Source organism: Ranitomeya imitator, chromosome 6, assembly GCF_032444005.1.
Source record: "Ranitomeya imitator isolate aRanImi1 chromosome 6, aRanImi1.pri, whole genome shotgun sequence".
NCBI lineage: Eukaryota > Metazoa > Chordata > Amphibia > Anura > Dendrobatidae > Ranitomeya > Ranitomeya imitator.
In genome coordinates, this window is record NC_091287.1 from 304,974,167 (window position 1) to 304,998,203 (window position 24,037).

General features: G+C 45.0%; 1 protein-coding gene across 2 annotated transcripts in view; it reads left to right on the forward strand.

The window, feature by feature from the left end:
* The first annotated feature begins 636 nt into the window (after positions 1-636).
* LYRM4 (LYR motif containing 4) overlaps positions 637-24,037 on the forward strand; it is a 211,430-nt gene continuing 188,029 nt past the window's right edge. Inside the window, exon 1 of one of the 2 annotated variants that reach the window (XM_069730710.1) lies at positions 637-730. The gene's annotated coding sequence lies outside the window, so the exon portion shown is untranslated. Of the gene's footprint in view, positions 861-24,037 lie in introns of both variants that reach the window. The other variant, XM_069730711.1, reaches the window with a different exon arrangement.

The window sequence follows — 24,037 nt, forward strand, 5'->3', positions numbered from 1 at the left end:
ATCACACTGTCCGTCGGGCCGACGGTTTGCGACGGCCCGTACCGACGGACTAGTGTGAAAGTAACCTTAGAGACCATGGTAAAAAAAAATCCCCAAAACAATTGTGGACTTGCACTTTTTTTTTGCAATGTCACCACACTTGGATTTTTTTCCCGTTTTCCAGTACATGATATAGTAAAACCCATTGGGGCTGTTCAAAACTACAACTGGTCCCGCAAAAAAACAAGCCCTCACATGGCCATATTGATGGAAAAATAAAAAAAGTTACAGCCATTGAAAGAAGGGGGGCAAAAAATGGAAACGCAAAAACGGAACTACTGGTCTTTAAGGGGTTAATCCATCTGGAATGTGATTCTAGTGATAGGCTGTCGCTGCTACGTCACAGTGCAACACCTGAACTGCGACACAAGGGACCTCGACCAGACAGGTGTAGAAGGCCAGCCTTGCTGAATGCTGGTGACCTGCTTCTCGCAGCGGCCATGTAACCATCCCACTGTGTTGCACTACGAGTAGCAGCGACACCTACCGACCTGTCGCAGTGCAGCCGCAGCGCATGCGCTGTCCGCCTGTGGGGGAGGCAGCAGACACCTCAGCAGCTCCCGTACAGGACACGCCCCCAGCTGAAGCCTGACTCCTCCCCCACGCGTGCCTGATCACATGGCTGTGACGTCACACAAGGTCCTTTGCCTCCTGAGATCCGGCTTCTCCTGTCACCTGGTCCCGGAGCAGAGTGAGTGTCCCGCGTAGTGTCCTCCTGGCCGCCCGCACTGAGGGGCTGCACCTCCAGACAGGCACAGAGCCCCAGTAGCTTGTGGCCCAGCTTGTACCTGCACTGTGAGAAATCCTTTGCCGTCAGTGAGGTCCGTACTTCTGACTGTTGTCTATGACAGGTGAAGCGCTTCACAGAAGTCCTCATCATCGCGCCGCCATCTCTGAGGCTGGAGTTGGCTTCCTAGGTGTCCAGCTTCTTATTTACAATGTTTGTATTTTGTTGGTTGAATGAGAAACAACTAGCACAATGATAAACTTACAGCTCAGCGGCGCCCCGGGGTGAGAAGGGTTAAATACAGCTCCCAAAAATGCTACAAGTGGCCCGATTGGCGTCATAGTGGGAGCCGAGAGGAGGTATAAAAAGGGTTAAATGACTTTGCCCCACCGGTCCCGCACCGCCATGACACAGTGCTGCCACGTGTCACATTCGGGTCCCTCCAGCATGGCCCAGATGGGGTCTGGGCATCGCAACTGGCATCTGAGTGGGCAGACAGACCGTTTTCACAGTAACTGGTGTTTTTGAAGGGGTTAAAAGACTTTGGCCGCTGATGCCACACCATATATAAGTACATAGGGCTACGCCAGGTCAAACGCAAGTTAAGATAGCCTGGCCCAAACGGGTTTTGGACCTCAGAGCTGGCATCATAGCGGGCAGTTAGCCAATATTCACTGATTTCAATAAGTGGTGTTTTTAATGGGTTAAATTAATTTGAGGCACTGTTCCTACATCAATGACACACAGATAGTAACATAGTGAGGCCGAAAAAAGACATTTGTCCATCCAGTTCAGCCTATATTCCATCATAATAAATCCCCAGATCTACGTCCTTCTACAGAACCTAATAATTGTATGATACAATATTGTTCTGCTCCAGGAAGACATCCAGGCCTCTCTTGAACCCCTCGACTGAGTTCGCCATCACCACCTCCTCAGACAAGCAATTCCAGATTCTCACCGCCCTAACAGTAAAGAATCCTCTTCTATGTTGGTGGAAAAACCTTCTCTCCTCCAGACGCAAAGAATGCCCCCTTGTGCCCGTCACCTTCCTTGGTATAAACAGATCCTCAGCGAGATATTTGTACTGTCCCCTTATATACTTATACATGGTTATTAGATCGCCCCTCAGTCGTCTTTTTTCTAGACTAAATAATCCTAATTTTGCTAATCTCTCTGGGTATTGTAGTTCTCCCATCCCCTTTATTAATTTTGTTGCCCTCCTTTGTACTCTCTCTAGTTCCATTATATCCTTCCTGAGCACCGGTGCCCAAAACTGGACACAGTACTCCATGTGCGGTCTAACTAGGGATTTGTACAGAGGCAGTATAATGCTCTCATCATGTGTATCCAGACCTCTTTTAATGCACCCCATGATCCTGTTTGCCTTGGCAGCTGCTGCCTGGCACTGGCTGCTCCAGGTAAGTTTATCATTAACTAGGATCCCCAAGTCCTTCTCCCTGTCAGATTTACCCAGTGATAGTGATGCCCGCATCAAATGTGGGTCACTGCAGCCTGGCCCAAATGGGGTCTGCACATCAGAGCTGGCATCAAAGTGGGCAAACAGCCAATTTTTACAGATTTGAAAATGTCACTGGTGTTTTTAAAGGGTTAAACTGCTTTGAGCCACTGCTGTCACACTAAGAATCCACAGATGGTGATGCCCCGCATCATACTCCAGTCTGGCCCAAATGGCTTCTGGGCATCAGAAATAGCCACATCTCACAGAGCTGAATAAGTCACTGGTGCTTACAAAGAGTTAAAGGGAACCTGTCACCCCGTTTTTTCAGATTGAGATAAAAATACTGTTAAATAGGGCCTGCGCTGTGCGTTACAATAGTGTATGTAGTGTACCCTGATTCCCCACCTATGCTGCGAAATACATTACCAAAGTCGCCGTTTTCGCCTGTCAATCAGGCTGGTCAGGTTAGGTGGGTGTGGTGACATCGCTCTTTTCTTCCCCAGCTTTCCGTTGGTGGCGTAGTGGTGTGCGCATGTCCAGAGTTCCGAATCCCCTGCGCGCACGTGAAGAAACAGCGCGCGATCTGCGCTATTATCCCTGTCATCGGTGGGGGCGGCCATCTTCCTGGGGCCGCGCGTGCGCAGATCGAGTGCTCTGCTGCACGGGGCTTCAGGAAAATGGCCGCAGGATGCCGCGCGTGCGCAGAAGAGATCGCGGCGGCCATTTTCCCAAAGCCGAGATGCAAACTCGGCTTTGGGAAAATGGCCGCCGCGATCTCTTCTGCGCACGCGCGGCATCCTGCGGCCATTTTCCTGAAGCCCCGTGCAGCAGAGCACTCGATCTGCGCACGCGCGGCCCCAGGAAGATGGCCGCCCCCACCGATGACAGGGATAATAGCGCAGATCGCGCGCTGTTTCTTCACGTGCGCGCAGGGGATTCGGAACTCTGGACATGCGCACACCACTACGCCACCAACGGAAAGCTGGGGAAGAAAAGAGCGATGTCACCACGCCCACCTGACCTGACCTGACCAGCCTGATTGACAGGCGAAAACGGCGACTTTGGTAATGTATTTCGCAGCATAGGTGGGGAATCAGGGTACACTACATACACTATTGTAACGCACAGTGCAGGCCCTATTTAACAGTATTTTTATCTTAATCTGAAAAAACGAGGTGACCGGTTCCCTTTAAGTGTCTTTGGCCACTGATCAGGCGCAACCTTTCCACATACACCAATCAAGAGCAGAACGCTGTTACCTGGCCCAAACAGGTTCCCTCCATCATAGTGGCCACATAGCCAAGTCTCTGATATTTAAATACCTATTATTTATTCAGATCTGTGAAAACCGACAATGCCCACTTTGGTGCCAGCTCAGATGCCCCGGACCCGTTTGGCCAGGTACATCTTTATCCGTGTAACGGGGGTGCGAGATCATTGTGACCTATAGAAACACCAGTTACTTATCCACATCTGTAAAATGTTGCTAGTTGCCCACTTTGATGCCAGCTGTATTTGGGTCAGGCTGGCATCACCTGCTTTTGTTATGGGGCAACCCTCTCTGTGTAACGGTTGTGTAAGATCAGTGGGCCAAAGCCATTTAACCCTTTTGATAACTCCCAGCAATGCCCCCTTTGATGCCTATTATCGTGCCACTTTTTATATTTTTTTTTTAGCTGCGTTTAAGTCTGTTGACCTCAGGGCGCCTTACTGCATTGTATTTTATCACTGTGCTCATTTCTGATTGTTATTAAACCTGTAAAAAGAAAACAATGAAAGAAACTACCGAATAAGAGTGACCCGGCTTTGGTTGGTCTACAGAGATGATCAAAAGGAGATTTCCACTCCGGCACAGTGTCCAGTCCTCCACAGCATCCTCGGCTTGGCACCCTGGGTACTTCAGGAGCTTACTATGCCCTATGACATCATGATGAGGTGGTGAGCGACAGAGGCGCCAAGGAAGCCAGCTGCAAAACTTAAAGGGGTTGTCCAGGTTAGAGAGAAAAGTCTGTAGACACCTCATATTACTGCGGATGTCTGAATCCTGGCTGCTGTCATGATTCTCCAGTATTGCTGCTGCGAGCAAGCTGCCACATGATCACATGTAGGCGATCACATTCCGAGTAGACCCGTTCAGCTTCTTCCAATTTCTATTGAGACCAGTCGGCATGTAACAGCAGGTATGCGGCCACCCGCACAGGGAATCGTGACCGAGTGAGTGCAGACTTTGCTCACAAACTTAGACAACACCTTTAAGACTACCCTGGTCCAGCTGCCAAGGAGGACCAGACTGGACAATAGACATTTTCTGCACAATGTCCATGTTTAACTGTATTATATATAGATGAGTGGACATGAGGGACAATGTAGAAAATATCCATTGTACAGTCATGGCTAAAAGACTGAAGTATTTCTCACATAAAATTATTGCAATTGCACATGTTTTGTTATACACACATTTACTTCCTTTGTGTGTATTGGAACAATACACAAAGGAGAAAACAACGCACATTGGCCATAAGTTCACACAAAACCTCAAAAGTGGACCGGACAAAATTGTTGGCACCCTCAACTTAATATTTGCTTGCAGACCTTTTGGAAGAAATAACTGCAATCAGTCTCTTCCTGTAACCATCAACTAAATTCTTTCACCTCTCAACTGGGATTTTGGACCACTCCTCTTTTGCAAACTGCTCCAGGTCTCTCATATTTGAAGGGTGCCTTCTCCCAACAGCAATTTTAAGATCTCTCCATAGGTGTTCAATGGGATTTAGGTTCGGACTCATTGTTGGCCACATCAGGAGTCTCCAGCACTTTGTCCCTCTATTTCTGGCTGATTGTTGAAGTATGTTTGGTGTCATTGTCCTGCTGGAAGACCCATGACCTAGGACGCAAACCTAGCTTTCTGACAGTGAGCACTACATTACGTCCCAAAATCTGTTGGTAATCTTCAGATTTCTTGATGCCTTTCACGCTGTCAAAACATCTTGGGATCTCCACCATATTTGATTGTAGGTACCGTGTTCTTTTCTTTGTAGGCCTCATTCCGTTTTCAGTCAATAATACGATGTTGTGCTTTACCTAAAAGCTATATCTTGGTCTCATCTGTCCATAAGATGCCCTCCCAGAAGGATTTTTTGCTTACTTCCGCACATTTTGGCAAATGCAGTCTAGCTTTTATGTTTTTATGTCAGCTGTGGGGTCTCCTGCCATAGCGTTTAATTTAATTCACCCTAAGGCTGCCGTCACACTAGCAGTATTTGGTCAGTATTTTACATCAGTATTTGGAAGCCAAAACCAGGAGTGGAACAATTAGAGGAAAAGTATAATAGAAACATATGCACCACTTCTGTATTTATCACCCACTCCTGGTTTTGGCTTATAAATACTGATGTAAAATACTGACCAAATACTGCTAGTGTGAGGCCGGCCTAAGCCTGTAGGAGAGCTTGATTGGGGCTGCTTATCTACCATCTGGACTATCCAGCGTTGCAACCTTTCATCATTTTTTTTTCTGCCATCCACATCCAGTGAGATTAGCTACAGTGCCTTGGGTTGTAAACTTTTTGATTATGTTGCGCACTATGGACAAAGGAACTTCAAGATCTCTGGAGATGGATTTGTAACCTTGAGATTGTTGATATTGTTCAACAATTTTGGTTCTCAAGTCCTCAGATAGTTCTCTTCTCCTTTTTCTGATCTCCATGTCCAATTTTCCACTTTTTTCTTTGTGTATTTTTTGTGTTATTCAAATACACGCAGAGGAAATAAACAAACGTGTAAAACAAAACATGTGTGATTGCAATAATTTTCTGTAAGACACACTTCATTTTCTGGAATAATTTCCAGGGTGCAAACACTTTCGACCATGACTCTGTGATGTAGAAAGATGCAAAGACATATAAAGCGAGAGGCGTATGTCATTTGTCATTTTGTGGCAGATCAATACACCAGTTTTCTGTAAACAACACTAAAAGGTATCACTGTATAAATGGAAACTTCTGCTACTCTCTAATATACTTTGCGGTTTGTATTCTCAGCATCAGGCCAAAGTTCAGCTGCAAGTTCAAGTCTGGCCACAGGTCTCCTGACCCGAGCTCAATTGCTTGTGGATATAAAAAGTCTACATACACCTGATAAAATGCCGGAGTAACAAGAAGAATAATTTCAGAACTTTTCCTATCTTTAATGTTGCCCGTAATCTGTACAAATCCTTTGAGAAACAAACTGAAATCTTTTAGGGCTGCACGTTCCTATTCAGTTCAACCCAGATTTTCTATTAAATTCAGGTTTTGGCTCATGCTTGGCAATTCCAAAATGTTGGTCTTTTTGCAAAGCTAATTTTTTTGTTGACTTGGAGGTATGCTTAGGGTTGATATCGGGCTGAAAGTGAAATGCCTCATTAGCTTCACCTTTTTATCAGCTTCACCTTTTTATTTGGAACTTTTCATTATGTTGTCCTCCTTCACTAAAGCCCCAAATCGTGCTGCCTAAAAATTACCCTAAAGCATATTGCTGCCTCCACCATGCTTCATTGTAGATATGGTGTTCTTTTGGTGATCCACAGTGGTGGCTTTGCACCCAAAATACCTTTTTATAGTCTTACCAATAAGTTCAAACTTGGCCTCATCAGACTGTAACACACTTTCCCACATGCTTTTGGCAGACTTGATGTAGTATTTGACCAAACATGGCTGGGCTTGGATGGTTTTTATTTGTAAGAAAAGGCTTCCATCTTGCCACTCTACCACACAGGTCAGGCAGATCAATAATTTGGGAGAATATTATCACAAGCGGTACACAACCAGTGCTTGGAAAAAAATATTGCGTCTCATTGACTGTTGCTCTGGCAGCCTCCAATTTTTTTCTCGTCCTTTCATCAGTTTTTGTGGGACAATTATTTCTAAATGTCAATGTTGTGCCAAATTTAAGCCACTTCTTGATGATGTCTTCCGAGTGTTTCATGGAATAACTAATGCCTTGGATAAAAATTATTGTACCCTTCTCCTGACTTGTATCTTTCAACAATGAGATCCTTTTGCTGTGATTTTACTGTAAAGTGAAACTATGAAAATGTCAGGATAATCTTAATAGAACAGCTAAACTTTATATGGGGTTAATCAGAATCCCTTTAAATGATGGCAGCTGTGTACTCATAACTATTTAACATAAGTTTAAATGTGATTAGCTAATTCTCAACACAACCACATCCCCAATTATAAGAGGTCTGTTCACACTTATGCAACAACAATATTTTAGTTTTGTTATTTTTATTTCCCCTTCAAAATTATTTGTTTCTAAATGGATATGCACAGATTAGGTAATATAAAGAAGCACTCACAAAGTTTTTATCCTCTTAATATATTACAGTCACCATATTGTATAGCACTGTGTACTTACAATTGCTCATTTTGACTTTCTACCCAGCTAATTATTCTCTTATATCTACTCTATGTAGAAACAGGAGGTCTCTTGTCCCTGCATTTATATTCCCCTCTTTTATTCCTGTCCCTGCCACTCCTCCCCCTGCCAGGGATTTTTGCAGTGACTTATGACTGCAGGAAAAAATGACCTCCTGTTCTTATATAGATCTTGGAAGGATTCAGCTGGTCTGTTATTAATCATGTGATGTCAACGAACCTAATGGAAAAGAGAATAATTTGTTGGGTAGAAAGGCAAAATGAGCAATTGTAAGTACACAGTGCTAAATAATATGATGACTGCAATATATTAAGAGGATACAAATTTTGATGAGAGGAGTTCTTTAAAGGTGGAAAATATTCTGAAATTCTTCTTCTTGGTATGATTTTTTTACATGACAAAAACCTGATATTTTAACAGGGGTGTGTAGACTTTTTATATACCATTAAACATACTGATCCGCTAGGCAATTATTAAACTGCACGCTGAATCAAGGAGTGTTGTACTTTTTTTTGGATAAAAAGTTATAACTTTATTGACACAAAGAATACAAAAGGTAAAACAATGCCTCACAACCATAAAGATCAATTATATGATGGCAGGTAAGCGTAGAAAGAATTCTAATGGTAGCAGGAAAGCACCAGGTAATACAAACATTCTTTGACTTATTAAGCCTGACAGTAGAGCATGCTGAGAAAATATCTCGATTAAGTTAAATTTGACACGTTTTGAATTGAAAGATATTGTTATGCTGAGTTTTGAATGTTGTTATACATCTGCTCTGGACATAAATATTGGATTGATGATAGTGAAAAACGGGGGTCTGTAATGCGTGCAATGTTTTAGTATTAATTCAATAATCCCACCTGGGTAAATAGAAACGCTATACAAAGCCCGTAATCAGAGACAGTGTCCAAATTTACTAACCAGAATCAATAGCAGGGCCACAGTCACATTCGCTACATGCAATGATCCCAATATCGTTGCCCTAGTACAATGAGCAGTGAAGAACCACAACTTTTAATAATTGCTGAGCCCAGTCATAAGACCACTTAACTAAATTCAGTTGCCTAGTTGAAAGAAAAATGCTCAAAGCCGCAACTACAATTAGTGCAACCAAGGACCATACATGTGGTCATATATTTAATACGCGTCAATGCTAGTTTGAATAAAGCCTAAATGCCGTATTAACTATTGCCTGCCTAATCCCGTCGGTTTTGACAATGGAGCATGCTAAGAAAACATCTTAACAAAATCAACACATACTCATGAGCTGAAACGATGTGCTAAATCAATGTCGGCAAAAAATGGCTACAAGGCATGTAATGTACCGCATAAATTCAATCGTTCTGCCAGGGCAACCAGACAACACCATGCAAAGCCCGCATACAAAAGCGCTGGACAAATTTCTTAAACAGAGCAAATATCAAATCCAATACATGCAGTTGTTAATATCGTTGCCCCAACAAAAATGAGCAGTGAGGACCGCAACTCTGTCAAATGCTGCAATTGAAACAATGCTCCGAACTATAATTAGTGCAACCGAGGGCCATACAGACGTACATATATTCAATACGCCCAATTGCTAGTCTAAATCAGACCTACAATGCCCTGCAGATTATTGCCTAACTATGTCAGAAACACTAGGCAAAAAAAAACCCCCAATATATACGTATTACCTAAGTGTACGGAGCTCCCCGCTTCCAGCCACACATGGCACGCCGATCTCTGCCAAACCCCAACGCGCGTTTAGCGACAGCTTCAGAGGAAGCCGAGTTCGCATCTCGGCTTCAGGAAAATGGCCGCCGCGATCTCCATCTGCGCACGCGTGGCATCCCGCGGCCATTTTCCTGAAGCCCCGGGAAGCAGAACACTCCATCTGCGCACTCGCGGCCTCAGGAAGATGGCCGCGCCCACCGAGAAACCGCTGAATAGCGCAGATCGCACTCTTTTTCTACAGCTGCGCAGTGCATTCGGCACTTGCGCATGCGAGAAGCACTACACCACCAACGGGAAGATAAGCAAGATGTGGGGGAGAAACAGCGCTGTGACCACGCCCATCTGACCTGACCAGCCTGATTGACAGGCGAAAACGGCAACTTTTGTAAGGTATTTCGGCAGCATAGTTGGGGAATCAGGGGACAAAAAATACCCTATTGTAAAGCACAGCTCAGGCCCTATTTAACGGTATTTTTATCTCATACTGAAAAAACGGGGTGACAGGTTCCCTTTAATCGAGATATTTTCTCAGCATGCTCTGTCAGGCTTAATAAGTCAAAGAATGTTTATTATCTGGTGCTTTCCTGCTACCATTAGAATTCTTTCTACGCTTAAGGCCCCGTCACACTTAGCGACGCTACAGCGATCCCGACAACGATACGACCTGTCAGGGATCGTTGCTGCGTCGCTATGTGGTCGCTGGTGAGATGTCAAACTGTGAGATCTTCCCAACGACGCAGCAGCGATGCGGCGACCTGTAGCGACCTGTACAACAATGTCACATGGCAGCTATTTCATGACGATTAACAGACCTCAATGAGGGACGTCCTGTCATGAGGTCGTTGGTAAGGTGTCAAACACAGCGATGTGTGCTACCCAGCGGGACCTCAACGACCAAAAAAAGGTCCAGGCCATTCCGACACGACCAGCGATCTCACAGCAGGGGCCTGGTCGCTGCTACGTGTCACACATAGCGAGATCGCTACTGAGGTCGCTGTTGCGTCACAAAACTTGTGACTCAGCAGCGATCTCGCTAACGATCTCGCTTTGTGTGACGGGGGCTTTACCTGCCATCATATAATTGATCTTTATGGTTGTGAGGCATTGTTTTATCTTTTGTATTGTTTGTGTCAATGAAGTTATAACTTTTTATCCAAAAAAAAGTACAACACTCCTTGATTCAGCGTGCAGTTTAATAATTGCCTAGCGGATCAGTATGTTTACTGATTGAGTAGAGTGTTACCCATCCCGAGTGTGTGGTAATGGGTCTGGGTTATATGTTTACTTTTTATATACCATGTATGATGATGATGCTGTTGAATCCTGGACAGGAGGCGCTCCATCCGACCGTAAATTACGACCGCTCTCAGATGTCTGTATTGTATAAAATTAAGGGGATTTGGATGTTTCAGCCCCAGCAGTTCACCCCCGGGTATATTTTGCCCTGTTTGTACCGTTTTGCCCCCAGAATTTTGTGTTTGGATGTTTCGCCAGTTTTTCCTTGTGGTTCATGAATTCCCGTTAGTCATCAATCCACATCACAAAAATACTGTACAGAGTGCTGCACTTTTGTGACATGTTAAATCAACTGTTTCCATCTGGCGTCACAGGGAACCGCTAGACTGCACTCCATGACCCAAGGAGCTGCAACTGCGACAGGTAAGTATCCTCCTGGGGGACAAATGCTGGGGATGAAATGTGCGTGGGCGAAATGTACCCGGGGGTGAAACATCCTATAACCAAAATGAAGAGACCACTGCACAGTTTTATAAAAATCGGCTTCTCTACATGTCGGACAGCCATTCCATTCCAGTATCAGTTGAATTCCAACCACAGTACACCTCATTCTACTTAATGTGCTTCTGATTAGGTGATCACCTGAACTAAATCTTATTTAACAAAGGAAAATATAAAAAACACTGCTCATGTGTTCACAATCCTCTTGCAATAGGACAAGCTGGATGGCAAAACAAGTGCTAGTAATATCCCAAAAGTGATAGGATTGAAAAAATATCTTTTAACCATGCAAAAGGAGTTGAAAAGAAAAGTCTTGAATGAGGAAAAGAAGGGATCTATTCTGGCTGTGTCCATTTACTAGCAGAGGGACATAGTGCGCTTCCTGTTGCCTCCATCCTTAAAATTTCTAAGACTGCAGTTCATTACAACAAGGTCAAGCAGCAGACATTGGGGATAACAAAGCTACAGAAAGGCAGAGGGCGAAAATGACTCTCCACTGACCGGGATGACCGTCATCTTATTCAAATGTCACTCAGCAACCGCAGGAAGACATCAAGTGACCTACAAAAGGAAATGACAGCTGGGGTGAAGTGCACAGCAAGATCAGTTCGTAACAGGCTCCTAGCGGCAGGACACAAGTCATGTAAAGCTAGAAAAAAGCCTTTCATCAAAGAGAAGCAAAGGAGAGCCAGGCTGAAGTTTGCCAAAGACCATAAGGATTGGACCATAGAGGACTGGAGTAAGGTAATCTTCTCAGTCTAATTTTCAGCTTTGCCAAACATCTGGTCGTCTAATGGTTAGACGGAGACCTGGAGAGGCGTACAAGCCACAGTGTCTCGCACCCACTGTGAAGTTTGGTGGAGGATTGGGGATGTTTCAGCAAAGCTGGAATTCGGCAGGTTAATCTTTGCGAAGGACGTATGAATCAAGCCGCATACAAGGTTATCCTGTAAAAACAGTTGATTCCTTCTACTCAGGCAATGTTCCCCAACTCTGAGGACTGGTTTTTCCAGCAGGACAATGCGCCGTGCCACACGGTTAGGTCAATCAAGGTGTGGATGAAGGACCACCACATCAAATACCTGTCATGGCCAGCCCAATCTCCAGATCTGAACCCCACTTAAAACCTCTGGAATGTAATCAAGAGGAAGATGGATAGTCACAAGCCATCAAACAAAGAACTGCTTCTATTTTGTACCAGGAGTGGCATCAGGTCACCCAAAAGCAGTTTGAAAGACTGGTGGAAAGCATGCCAAGATGCATGAAAGCTGTGATTAAAAATCATGATTATTCCACAAAATATTGGTTTCTGAACTCTTCCTGAGTTAAAACATTAGTATTGTTGTTTATGAATAATTATGAACTTGTTGGTTTTTTTTTTTTGCATTATTTGAGGTCTGCAAGCAATGCATTTTTTGTTATTTTGACCATTTCTCATTTTCAGAAAATACAGAATTTTATTGCTTGGTACTTCGGAGACATGTTGTCAGTAGTTTATAGAATAAAAGAACAATTTACATTTTATTAAAAAATGTACCGTATATACTCGCGTATAAGCCAAAATTTTCAGCACATTTTTATGTGCTGAAAGTGCCCCCTCGACTTATACACGAGTCATGGTCCAGGAAGCCGGCGGGGGAGCGGGGAGCTGGCGGCTGTAGCACAGTGACAGCTGCAGCCGCCGGCTTCCAGAAGGCCTCAATACTCACCCTCCGTCGGTGCATCGCTCTGCATCTCTGTCCCAGCGTGGCAGCTTCTCCCTGTGCTGAGCGGTCACGTGATACCGCTCATTGATGTCATGAATATGGCCGCGACTCCACTACCATAGGCGTGGAGTGCATATTCATGACTTTAATGAGTGGTACCACGTGACCACTCAGCACAGTAAAAAGCTGCGCGTCGGGACAGAGATGCAGAGACGTTCAGCGACGGTGCAAGGAGGGGGAGTATGATGGAGGAGAACGGGGGAGCCCAGCCATGCATACAAGATGGGACAGGGGAGGCATGCATACAAGGAAGGGGGTGAGCCATTCATACAACAGGGGGAGCCACACAGAGCAGGACAGGACGGGGGGAACCACATATACCGGGATAGGAATGAGGGGACAATACATACCCGGCTAATACTCGAGTCAGAAAGGTTACCCAGTATTCCGTGGCAAAATTAGGTGCCTCGGCTTATACTTGGGTCGGCTTATGCTCGAGTATACATACGGTACCTGTAAAGAGAAATATCAGACAAACTGAAAATTTATTCGGTCGTCCATGACAGCACTACGGAGAGAGGGGATCCGCCCTTCAGGAACAGGAAACCTACAGATATATAAGGGCGGCACCTCTCCCACGCATCAGTTGGTTTCCTGTTCCTGGAGGACCGGATTCCCTACAGATTTTCTTCAGTCACCTATCAAGCACCCAGGCCGGCTGTCCGACCCAGGTAGCGAGGGGGTCTCCTACCTCGGGCAGTGCGGGTCCCTGGAAGCGCCACGGTGGGCCCGGGTAGGGCTCCACGGCAGTGAGCGGTGCAGAGGGGAGCAGCGTCCGGAGGAGGTCTGTCTCTGGGGTCAGCGTGGTAAGTATGTTCCTCCCCCTCCCCCCCGGGCAGGGGGGAGACTAATTACTGACCATTCACACCTGCACATGTCCCGGCGGGGAAAGGCTATTTATAGCTGATTAGATTGCTGCAGAGCTGCTTGTGGCATCTGCAGCTATGGATGTGCCAGAAGCTGCCGGTGATCTGCTGGAGCAGGAGCAGGACAGATCCTCGGAGACCCTTGCGAAACCCCAGCAGAAAACCCGCGGACGCAGTAATCAGGCTGGTCGCAGATCAAGGCAAAAGGATCTGGACCGACCCCCCAGTGATCCGGTACCTACCGCTACTGCCTGGGTAAGAGATCTTCGTGAATGTACCCTGATGCAGTCTTTTCCTATGTTTATTTCCGTAGGGGGAAAAAAGCGCTGGTAAATCAAAAAACAAGGAGTGCACGCTATGCGCTTGCCCTTTGCCAGACGCCTACCCTAAAAGACTTTGTCAGTCGTGTGTGCGGCAGACGGTAGGAAATAGTTGTATAGGATACTGTATAGCGGTAGCACCGGATAAGTGACATAGCCTTTTCTCCGCTCCCATAGGTGGCGGAGGAGTCTCCCGATTTTACTTCAAATCTTAAGGAGATTATCAGGAAGGAGGTGAAGGATTCCCTGAAATCCCTATCCCGGGCAGAACCTTCCAAGAGAAGAAGGGAGCCTAGCGCCTCAAATTCAGATTCGTCCGCTGGGCCAAGTAGGGAGATTGATTCAGACGCCTCTGTCTCCTCAGCGTCCTCTTCGGAAGAAGAGTCAAACCGTTTTTGTTTCCCGTTGGACCAAATGGACAAACTAATTAAATCAGTTAGATCCACCATGGGGGTGGCGGACGAAAGGCCAGAAAGTTCAACGCAGGACCTAATGTTTGGCGGTCTAGACCCTAAAAAACGTAGGTCTTTTCCGCTCAATGACAGGGTGCAGAACCTCATCAAAAGAGAATGGAAGAAGCCAGAGAAAAAAGGCTCTTTTCCACCGGCCTTTAAACGAAGATACCCCTTTGAGGACCCCATGGTGAACACCTGGGATAAGGCGCCAAAATTAGACGCGGCCATGTCTAAGGCATCTAAGAGATCGTCTATCCCCTTTGATGACATGGCTTCCCTAAAGGATCCTCTAGATAAAAAGGCTGATTCGTTCCTTAAAGGGACATGGGAGATGTCGGCTGGTGCCTTGAGACCTGCTGTGGCTGCGACATGCGCAGCCAGATCAATGATGGTCTGGCTGGATCAGCTAGGGTCTAAATTGGAAGAAGGTGTTTCCAGAGATTCCATGTTGAAATTCCTGCCAACGATCCAACGAAATGTTGGCCGGGTGATCTTCAATCCAGATCTCGTCTGTGCTCTATTCCATGCGAAGGGGAATACCTGTTTGGGCCAGTCCTAGATGAGCTACTAGAGAAGGCCGGAGATGAGAAGAAGTTTCCTAATCTACCAACCACTTCTTACAGGCGCCCCTTCGCAGGAAAAAGGTTCTTTCGGAAGAGACCAGCCAGAGACCAGAGCAGATGGGACGATAAAAAGAAGAGAGGTACTGGGTTCATATTTGGTGGAGGACGTCAGGAGCCACCCCGTGAAATCAAAAAACCTCCCCAATGACTAGTCGCCCCGGTGGGAGGTAGACTATCTGCCTTCTACCCGGCCTGGTCCAAGATCTCCAGTAGTGATTGGATTTTGGGGTTGATAGCTACGGGTCTGCGGCTAGAATTCTCCTCTATCCCTCAGAACTTCTTCAGAATCACCCCTCTCAGGTCCTCTCCAGCGGAACAGGCGGCCCTGGAAGCGGAAGTTCATGATCTGCTCAATAAAAATGTCCTATCTGAGGTTCCGGAGGGAGAACAGGGTAGTGGATTCTACTCTCCTCTATTCCTAATAAGTAAACCAGACGGCTCCTTCAGAACAATCATTAACCTTAGAGCGCTGAATAATTTTCTGACCGTTCAACCATTTAAAATGGAAACTATTAATACCGCAATAAAGCTGCTGTTCAAAAACTGCTTTATGGTAGTATTGTATTTGAAGGACGCCTATTACCATATCCCTATTTATGCAGGTCACCAACGATACCTAAGGGTGGAGGTACGGTTGGATGGGGTAATAAAACACTTCCAGTATAGGGCCCTTCCCTTTGGGATTTTGGTCGCCCCTCGGGTATTTACCAAAGTAATGGCGGAAGTTATGGCACACCTGCATGAGTCCAACATTCTAATAATCCCCTACCTGGACGATCTCCTTATCGTAGGTAAATCGGCGGATCAATGTCGGCTCTAGAGTGTCTGGGGTGGATGCCAAACGTTAAAAAATCACGGTTACAGCCCATGACGGTGCAGCAATTTTTGGGCCTGACCCTGGATTCCCAGGTTCAGGAATGCCGTTTGCCTCAAGAAAAAATTGATCGCCTGCACCTTCAAGTGCTGAATGCCTCTAAAAACCCCACCATGTCCCTACGAAAAGCCATGTCTCTGCTAGGCTCTCTCTCGACCTGTATTCCAGCGGTCCGATGGGCTCAGTATCATACGAGGATACTTCAGGGCGAGGTGCTGTTACATCAAAAAAGGTTGGGGGATGTCTGGAGAGCCTGCTGACCCTATCCCAAGACGCTATTGTATCCCTCGGGTGGTGGTTAGATCAAGAGAATCTGTCCACAGGGGTCCCCTGGGAATATAATATAACTCGTATTGTCACCTCGGACGCTAGCCCTTCTGGGTGGGGGGCTCACATGGGGGATACATTGGTCCAAGGGCTTTGGGATCATGATCAATGTCTTCCAATCTAAAGGAGTTAACGGCTGTGGAGCAGGCGGTTAAAACACTCCTTGTCTGTCTACAGGGCCACCACGTGCGGGTATTCTCGGACAATCGAGTCACCGTGCCATACATAAATCACCAAGGCGGGACTCGTTCCAGATCCCTGATGTTTGTAGCAAATCGTCTGTTTCATCTAGCAGAGCAACATCTTCTCTCGTTGACGGCTCTACACATAAAAGGGGCAGAAAACACTACAGCAGATTTCTTAAGTCGCAACACATTAAGGCAGGGAGAGTGGTCCCTGAACGGCACCATCTTCGACCTTATCGTGGAAAGGTGGGGACAACCAGAGGTAGACCTGTTTGCCACAAAAGAAAACAGGAAAGTGGCACAATTCTGCTCTCTGAACCCCAGAGAAAATCCCCTGGCAGTAGACGCCCTCCTCATAAACTGGGACTTCAGGCTTGCCTACGTCTTTCCTCCCCTGTCTCTACTTCCTCTGGTGGTGAGGAAAATCAGGAAGGACAAAGCCACAGTGATAGTAATTGCCCCCTTCTGGCCCAGAAGGACGTGGTTTCCATGCCTGAGGGCTATGTCGATGTCCGATCCATGGGTCTTGCCAGACATTCCGGATCTCCTATCCCAGGGCCCAGTCTACCATCCTCGAGCGGTTGGCCTTCATCTGACGGCGTGGAGTTTGAGCGGGCGCTGCTAAAAGATAGGGGGTTCTCGCCGGCCCTCATTAACACACTGCTGAAAAGCAGGAAAGTGATAACCACAAAAATTTGTCAGAATCTGGAAGAGATTTCTTCAGAACTCGGGGGTAATAGCTAGTCAGTCAATACCAATAGACCAGATCTTGGAATTCTTACAAAGGGGGTTAGATATGGGGTTATCCCCAAATACTCTTAAGGTGCAGGTATCAGCCTTGGGGGCCCTCTTTGGCTGCAACATCGCTGAGAATCACTGGGTCAGCAGATTCATCAGGGCAATAAAACGGTCTAGGCCAATTGTGAAGAATAGAGTCATGCCTTGGGACCTGAACCTAGTCCTCTCAGCCTTGACAGAGGCCCCATTTGAGCCAATTACTTCAGCCTCTATTAAAAATCTATCCCTTAAAGTAGCCTTCCTGGTGGCCATAACATCGGCGCGTAGGATAGGCGACATCCAAGCATTATCCAGGGTTCCCCCTTACATGCAGCTTAGGGATGATAGAGTGATACTATCCCCTGATCCAGCATATCTCCCTAAGGTAGTGTCCAGTTTCCACAGAACACAGGAAATAGTCCTTCCATCATTCCTCCCCAATCCTACCAACGATAAGGAAAGGAAGTTACACACTTTAGATGTAAGAAGATGTATCCTGCAGTATCTAGCGGTAACTGATCCCTGGAAGTTAGATAATGCCGTATTCGTGTCCTATCAGGGTAGTAGGAAAGGGCATAGAGCATCAAAATCTACCTTAGCTAGGTGGATTAGGGAGGCTATCTCGCTGGCATACATCTCAAAGGGCAAGCCGGCGCCTGAAGGTCTTAAAGCGCATTCCACTAGAGCTATGGCAGCTTCGTGGGCGGAAAGATTGGAGGTGTCGATCGACCAGATTTGTAAGGCTGCTACTTGGTCTTCTCCAAACACTTTCTATAGCCATTATAGATTGAACCTGGGTGCCTCCTCTGACCTCTCTTTTGGTGTAAGGGTGCTGCAAGCTGTAGTCCCTCCCTAGTTAGTTACTCTCTGTAATTCTCTCCGTAGTGCTGTCATGGACGACCGAATAAAGTCTTAGTTACTCACCGGTTAACGGTGTTTTTCGGAGTCCATGACAGCACCTGTACATACCCTCCCGTCTTCTTAAGTTCTGGGTGTACACCTCTTCCTTCATTTATATGTAATTCACGGGTAGTGAATAGTTAGTTATTGTATTATTGTTTATTATGTATGCTATTAACCTTGGTGGTCCTCTTGTGCTCTGTAAACCAACTGATGCGTGGGAGAGGTGCCACCCTTATATATCTGTAGGTTTCCTGTTCCTGAAGGGCGGATCCCCTCTCTGTCCGTAGTGCTGTCATGTACTCCGAAAAACACCGTTAACCGGTGAGTAACTAAGACTTTTGCAGTGATCTCTTAATTTTTGCCAGAGCTGTATATGCAGAAAGCTTCTCAGCGGTGGCGTGGATCCAGTGTAGGCATTGCTCTGTGAGCTATACAGTCTGAACTGAAAAATTTGTGCTGTTGATGTTTTTAGTTTAGATGGCATTGCCTAGACTAGACACAACTGCTTCACATGTGTAGTAATTAAAGGGTAATTGTCTTTAGATTTATGGTGCCCTAACCAGCATCTGCATGAATCAGAGCCTGGCTGTGTGATTGCAGGCACATATGTTTTAAGGCTCTTTCAAACTTCAATTTTAATTGTATGAGCTCTATCCATGGTTTTTAGAGATTAAACTCCTACCTATTATAATCTATGATGCTGTTCACACATGTCTTTGTATTTCTGGCAATCTTCTGGACACTCTTGATGACGGGATGGAGTAGAGTGCAAGGCTCCTGATTTATTAAGAGGTGCTTGCTTCTTAATGACTCAAGTGTGTCTGAGTGGCGTACATCACTCTGTGCTCCTCTTCACAAATCCTACTTTATTCCCTACTGGAGTAAGATTTGAGGCATAGCCAACACTGCTGCTTATCATCAATTTGTGCCATGTGCCTGTCCCACCTTAGTTTTGCCCACTTTGCCAAAGCTGAACAAAAATGGTGTGAAAACACCTGAAGTCACAAAATGTTAGCAACACCTCCATTTTCACCAAAGTTACTTGACTTTTCAAAGCTTTTTATGCAAGAATGTAAAAGCTTTGATGCAGTGGCTCAAGTGTTCCATTACAAAATTATGGAGACATGACCCATATTGATCTGAGTCTCGACTCAAACTTACCAATGCAAATTTATGGGTCCATGAGAAAATCCATGCCATCTGTGTACATTTTTCACAAACTGCTAGATATGAGAATCTTAAGAAAATTATGTCCCTTTTTCATCTGAAACAATAAAACGTTAACAAAAATCTGATGGTAAAAACTGACACTGATGAAACTCTGGTGACAGTGATAAAAAAAAGCACCCATAAAACTTGTATTGTTTTTTATTTACTAGAAAAGACATACTCACTGCTCGAAAAAATAAAGGGAACACTAAAATACCACATCCTAGATATCACTGAATGAAGTTTTCCAGTTGCAAATCTTTATTCGTTACGTAGTGGAATGCGTTGAGAATGATAAAACATTAAAATGATCAATGTATATCAAAGTTAATATCCCATGGAGGTCTGGATTTGGAATTATACTCCAAGTGGAAATTAAAATTACAGGCTGATTCAACTTCAGTGGAAATGCCTCAAGACAATGAAATGATGCTCAGTAGTGTGTGTGTGGCCTCCACATGCCTATTTGACCTCTCCAATGCTTTGACATGGCCCTGATGAGGCAGCGGATGTTCTCCTGAGGGATCTTCTCCCAGACCTGGATTAAAGCAACAGTCAGCTCCTGGAAAGTCTGTGGTGCAATGTGTTGGTGGATGGAACGAGACATGATGTCCCAGATGTTCTCGATTGGTTTCAGGCCTAGAGAATGGGCAGACAAGTCCATAGCATCAATGCCTTTATTTTGCAGGGACTGATGACGCTTCAGCCGTTTAAAGCCTAGCATTGTCATGCATCAGAAGGAACCCAGGGCCCACTGCATCTGTATATCGTCTCACTATGGGTCTGAAGATCTCATCCCAGTATGTAATGGAAGTCGGGGTACCTCTGGCGAGCACATGGAGGGCTGTGCATTCCTCCAAAGAAATGGCTTGCCACACCATTACTGACCCACTGCCAAACCGGTCATGCTGGAGGATGTTGCAGGCAGCAGAACATTCACCACCGATACTAGATGGTGGCCCGATTCTAACGCATCGGGTATTCTAGAATATGCATGTCCACGTAGTATACCGCCCAGCCATGTAGTATACTGCCCAGCCACGTAGTATATTGCCCAGTTACGTAGTATACAGCACAGAGCCACGTATATTGCCCAGCCACGTAGTATATTGCCCAGTCACGTAGTATATTGCCTAGTTACGTAGTATACAGCACAGAGCCACATAGTATACAGCACAGAGCCATGTAGTATACAGCACAGAGCCACGTAGTATATTGCCCAGCCACGTAGTATATTGCCCAGTGACGTAGTATGCAGCACAGAGCCACGTAGTATATTGCCCAGTCAAGTAGTATATTTCCAAGCCTTATAGTATATTGCCGAGTGACGTAGTATATTGCCCAGTCATGTAGTATACAGCACAGAACCATGTAGTATATTGCCGAGTGACGTAGTATACAACACAGAGCCACATAGCATATTGCACAGCGACGTAGTATATTGCCCAGCCACGTAGTATATTGCCCAGCCACGTATGTCACAGGTTAAAAAATGTTAATAATTGTTCTCTGTTTGTATGTTGGACATTAAATACACTTTGTTTTGAACTCTCCTGTGGTCACTGCCTCTCTGTCACAAAGCATCAACACTGCTGCACTATAAAAAAAAATATATATATATACACACCAAACAGAAAAAGAAGGCAGCACTCCAATGGTTTGTAAAGGTGAAAAGGCTGTGAAGTTTATTTCAGACCCACATCTCGCGACGTTTCGGCTCGCACTGAGCCTTTCTCATGGCTTGAGAAAGGCTCAGTGCAAGCCGAAACGTCGCGAGATGTGGGTCTGAAATAAACTTCACAGCCTTTTCACCTTTACAAACCATTGGAGTGCCGCCTTCTTTTTCTGTTTGGCACATTATGTGGATGGACATGTGGACGGTCTTATCCAGGAGGCACCCACTGGTGAGCATTGTGCTGCCCTCATTTATGTATATATATATATATATATATATATATATATATATATATATATATATATATATATACCACACATGCATACAAACATATATACAATTTTCTAAGTAAATATTTTAAAGGTGCTATTGATATGAAATTCTCACCAGATGTAGGTAACAACGCATCCAATTCACACAGGCAAATAAACCACAGATGTCCATAAAATAAGTTATGTGTAATAATGAGAAATGAGACAAGGAAAAAGTATTAAACATGCTTTCTGAAATGTATTTAATACTTCGTACACAAGCGTTTGTTGGTGATAACAGCTTCGACGCATCCTGTATGGAGAAACTAGTCACATGCATTGCTCAGGTGTGATTTTTGCCTATTCTTCCACACAAACATTTTTCAAATCCTGAAGCTTCCGTAGGCTCCTTCTATTAAATATGAGCTTTATTTTCTTCCATAAATGTTCATTTGGATTTAGGCCAGGTAATTGACTGGACCATTCTAGCAGCTTTGTTTTCTTTCTCTGAAACCAATTGATCCTGAGATCCCCACTGATCAGTCAAACCACAGGGAAGAAGGACTTATGAATCAAGCCGCATACAAGATTATCCTGGAAAAACAGTTGATTCCTTCTTCTCAGGCAATGTTTCCCTACTCTGAGAACTGGTTTTTCCAGCAGGACAATGCGCCATGCCACACAGCTAGGTCAATCAAGGTGTGGATGAAGGACAACCACATCAAATCCCTGTCATGGCCAACCCAATCTACAGACCTGAGCCCCATTGGAAACCTCTGGAATGTAATCAAGAGGAAGATGGATAGTCACAAGCCATCAAACAAAGAACTGCTTACATTTTTGTACCAGGAGTGGCAAAAGGTCACTCAAAAGCAGTGTTGAAAGACAGGAGGAAAGCATGCCAAGATGCATGAAAGCTGTGAATAAAAATCATGGTTATTCCACAAAATATTAATTTCTGAACTCTTTCTGAGCTAAAACATTAGTATTGATGTTTCTAAATGATTATGAACTTGGTTTTTTGCATTATTTGAGGTCTGCAAGCAACGCATTTTTTGATATTTTGACCATTTCTCATTTTCAGAAAATAAATACAAAATTTATTGCTTGGAAATTCGGAGACATGTTGTCAGTAGTTTATAGAATAAAAGAATAATTTTCATTTTACTCAAAAATGTAAGAGAAAAATCAGACAAACTGAAAATTTTGCAGTGGTCTCTTAATTTTTGCCAGAGCTGTATGCAACTACATAAAGCTTATGGGGCGCGATTGCATTCAATTTTTTTAATTGGAAATATAACATAACCTTAAAGTCCATATGATTCATAGCTCATTCCAAGGTTAATTCTAAAAACACCCTTGTTTCTAACCCCTTCTCTGAGGCCATTTTTCATTATTTCCGTTTTGTATTTTTTGTCCCCATATTCCAAAAACCTTAACGTTGTTTTTTTTTACTTTGCAATTTACCGTATATACTCGAGTGTAAGCTGAGAATTTCAGCCCATTTTTTTAGGCTGAAAATTCCCCTCTCGGCTTATACTTGAGTCATTCCCAGGGGTCGGCAGGGGAGGGGGTGCGGCAGCTGTGTAATCATACTCACCTGCTCCTGGCGCGGTCCCTGGTTCTTCGGGCGTCGGCTGCTTCTTCCTGTGTTGAGAGGGCACATGGTACCACTCATTACAGTAGTGAATATGGACCCGACTCCACTCCCATAGGGGTGGAGCCGCATATTCATTATTGTAATGAGCGATACCATGTGACCGCGCAACACAGGAAGAAGCTGCCGGCGCCCAGAGAACCAGGAACGTACAGGGACCGCACCAGGAGCAGGTGAGTATAACGGGGGGGCATTGCGCGATATTCACCTGTCTGCGTTCCACCGCCGGGCTCCGTCTTCCGCGTCCTCTGCAGTGACGCTCAGGTCAGAGGGCACGATGACGCGATTAGTGTGCGCGCCACCCTCTGCCTGAACTTCAGTGCAGAAGATGCAACGGCGCCCAGCGGTGGAACGGGGAAAGGTGACTATAGCAAGTGTTGGGGGCCTGAGCGACAAGAGGTGAGTATGTGACTTTTTTCTTTTTAATCGTAGCAACAGCATATGGGGCAAATGTCTGTATGGAGCATTTTATGGGGCCATAATCAGCATTTGTGCAGCATTATATGGGGAAAATGTCTGTATGAAGCATCTTATGGGGCCATAATCAGCATTTGTGCAGCATTATATGGGGAAAATGTCTGTATGAAGCATCTTATGGGGCCATAATCAGCATTTGTGCAGCAGTGTATGGGGCAAATGTCTGTATGGAGCATTTTATGGGGCCATAATCAGCATTTGTGCAGCATTATATGGGGAAAATGTCTGTATGAAGCATCTTATGGGGCCATAATCAGCATTTGTGCAGCAGTGTATGGGGCAAATGTCTGTATGGAGCATCTTATGGGGTCATAATCAACATTTGTGCAGCATTATATTGGGCAAATGTGTCTATGGAGCATCTTATGGGGCCATTATTAACCTTTATGCAGCATTATATGCGGCACATTTTAATATGGAGCATCTTATGGGGCCCATCATAAACTGTATGGAGCATTATATGGGGCTCCTGATTCAATATGGATATTCAAAAACACTTAACCTACTGATGTCTCAATTAATTTTACTTTTATTGGTATCTATTTTTATTTTTGACGTTTACCGGTA